Here is a 3,742-nt window from a genome sequence, read left to right on the forward strand (position 1 = left end):
TAAACCGAGGAACGAAATTGTTCTTTTGCTTACGAGATGCTATACACTTACTTGGTACTATTTGCGGACCTGTCGGATAAAGTATCAGTCTATTTAGATGATATAGTTATCTTTACAAAGACAGTACATGAACATGCCAAACTCGTTAAGGAAGTCTTAACGCAACTTACCATGCTAAACTTAAGATAAACGAGGACAAATGTTCTTTTGCTAGAGATGCTATACACTTACTTGGTTACAAGGTATATGCAGCAGGGATATAAATTGATCCTGGCACGAAACAATTTCTGTTGGATTTTTCAACACCGATTCCTGGAAGTGATGTGAACTCTGTGTGTGGGATTGTTAACTTCTTCTCGGATTAGGTACCTCCATCTTTCTCATTACTTAATGCCTTTCAGTCACCTACGGCTGCACAAAGGACCTTTGGGAAAGTTTTGGACTAACGAATGTGTTGATACATTCGAACTAGTCAAAAGTAAAGTAATGGACGCACCCATCATGCAATACCCTGTGGATGGTGTCCCAATACAAGTAGCAACCGGCGCTTCAGTACGAGCAGTAGGTGGAGTGCTATACCATACGATAAATGGTAAACCGCGCTGCATACAATTCTTAGCAAGAGTTATAATAGGAGTCAACGGAATTACCCTACCGTTGAACAAGAGCCCCTTGCTATAGTTGATGCGCTAAGGCAGTTTAAAGACTACTTTTATGGAAGTTACTTTACTTTCGCATGTGATCAAATGTTTTAACATATTTTAAAGACATGAACCCTGATTCACAGTCAGTGAGCCGCTGGCATGACATTATTGCTAAGTTTGCTTTTTACATTACTCATATACTAGGAACACATAACCATCTTCCTGACATGCTCTCTCGACTTGCCCTGGCTACCAGAAAACAGTTAAAGAGTTATTAGCAACCGATTTGATACTTAATAAGAAATGGTTTAACCTCGCTCAACCAAGATGGGGCCCATTTACTGTTGATATGTTCGCCGCAGAACATAAAAAACAGGTTTCTGAATATAGGTCGTTGACTCATTTTAATCGAGAGTAGAGTTTGAATGATATATATTTTAGATCATCGAGCATATGAGCATACTTACACTATAGCTATTCGTGCACGGCATGATCATCCGGCGCTGAAAGAAACCATACGTAAAGTATACCGACCTGTACTGATTGTGAAAAGAACCAGATCAAGCGCTACAGTTCGGCTCCCCTACAAACTGTGATAGACGACTAACCGATGCGCCGAGTCGTAGTCTATTTGTTTAAACTCCCGTGATCCAAGCATACTGGCGATGTATATATCTATTTCTTATGTGTGGCTTCGGGCTATAACTTGCTTTATGTAACACCGAACAAACGCCCGCAAACAGTGGCAGAGTTATGCTGACACGTCTTTAATGACTTCGGTTTCCCCCGAGTACTATGTTCTGATAACGGTAGTGAGTTTTGTATCGACGTAATGGAGGCACTTATCCATGTATTAGGCATGACCCATAGGCGTGGTGTTCCTTATAAACCTCAAACGCAGGGTGCAAATGAGACACGTCATAGGAGCTTAATAAACCCTTGCATACCGCACTAGATGACGTTGCGGATATGTGGCTTTATCATTCGAAATGGATTCAGACTCAAATGAATAACTGCATGAATCCTCAAACTGGAACATCCCCGTTTCAATATTTATTTTGCCGCTATAGTGAATTACAAACAACGTTTGACAAATCTGCGACCGAGAAACACGTTACCCCGTGGCTACAAAGTATCGAGCATATGCAGAACGTTGTTTACCCCTGTTTACTCGAGCACAAGAATCGCGTCCTACTTAATGTGTATAACCGATGGAATAACATTAATAACATTGTTCAGTTCAAAGTTGGCGATTACGTTAACATTGTAAATCGCAACGCCAACGTTACCGAACTCTCTTCTAAGATAATTGGACCTTTTTTTTCCTACCATGATGAGAAGAGTAATACTTACGAAGTGAACAACATAGATGGTGCTAGCACAATTAATCTAGACACTCACCGTATCCATACGTCCGAACTCTCATTCGCTCGCTCCTTGGATTCTGATGTTCCAGTTATGGAGTCACAAGTCAAATATATATTTGACAAAACATCCGACGACGGTTACACTTACTACAAGACCCGTTTAATGGATGGGACAGTAGTTTGGCTAGCCTCCGATACGTTTCGTGGATCTCGCGACTTCCTTCGTATCTCTAAAAAGAACACACGAGATAAACGGAAAGAGTTTCCTCAGGTGACTACAAACCCTGATGGATCAGCAATTACCTATTTGCCCCCTACTTCCTATGTGACTAATCTTTCTGATCTGCTTACCAACAGTGCAGAAGATTCTTCAAACTTACTTACTAAGTAGGAACAACCTTTGGCTATTACCTTACCACGCAAGCAGATAATGTGGATGCACGTTGGCGCGCAAAACTCGTCACGTTCTGGCCCATAGTCGCCCGCCGGGCCACCAACAAGACTCTCGGTTCAGACTCCTTCATCTTCGAGCCAGCCAACCGCGTGCCGGTTGTGAATCTCAACAACAATACGAGCGAGGAACGTTCCCATAAGTCCAAGGTCATTTTCTTTCCCCTCGACCAGCTGTCTGTCGACTTCCTCCACGTACACCTACTCGGGATGTGAACTCCCGTAGTGTTCCACCAAGCCCGGCCATAGTTCTTAACGCCTTCGACGACTCGGAGAACATCACACTAGTGCGCAGACAATTTTTGCGTGCAGGTCTGGCACTCACAGTCGCAGACCAACACATCCGATACAATGCCTTTCGCGGAAGGTTGTACCAAAGTTTGCTCAGTCTACATATATCGAATGATAGCATAAGCGCTATCATGAGCATCGAGCAGTCCTCACTGTCGCCCTACCGCTCAGTAACTACGCCCAAAGATGCCGACGGCCGTTTCGAGGCATGTTTGAAAGGAGAGCCTTCGTTGTAAACGACGTGGACTTCCAGTAGTGATCGAAACAAAAACTAATGTAGAATGATTCTCCTTTCAGTAGTATTGTCGGACTGGGAGTACATTAGAGCAACAGCATAAAAGTTTGCGCTGTCACGTCATAACTACTGTTATGTCGCAACAGCACTAATTGTTTTATGCTGTGGTACTATTTTACTCCAGTCCTTGAATATACACAATTTCTACGTTGTTATGTATTTTTAAGGACGAGGATAGTGTTCACTATCTCTCATCCTGTACTATTTTTATATTCTCACCCGCAACCACCCTTCTCATCCTGTATTTCTTTTTAGCGCTGTTTTAATCCAGGTTGCCGTTTTATATTTGCATTCCCTCACTGGAATCGTACATCCACATCCGGTGAAGACTCGACAACCAGGAACAGTTTATAAGTATCAATAGGGCTTATTTGTACTAATCCCAATTCAAATCCGCAAACGAATAGAGTCCTGGCATAAAGTTTCCCAATCCGTACCGACTGTTCTGAATTGCAATGTGATCACCATAACTATTCTCAACTTCGCCAAGAAGCTTCAATACTAAACAGAGTCTTTTCAGTTAAAATCACATATACACTTATTAGGTAGGAGAGCTTATTAAACTTATTTGAAACCAAATACTATATATCTATATATATATATATATATATATATTATATATATATATATATATATATATATATATATATATATATATATATATATATATATATATATATATATATATATATAGT

The sequence above is a fragment of the Sphaeroforma arctica genome, assembly GCF_001186125.1.
Source record: "Sphaeroforma arctica JP610 unplaced genomic scaffold supercont1.609, whole genome shotgun sequence".
In the NCBI taxonomy this organism is placed as follows: domain Eukaryota; class Ichthyosporea; order Ichthyophonida; genus Sphaeroforma; species Sphaeroforma arctica.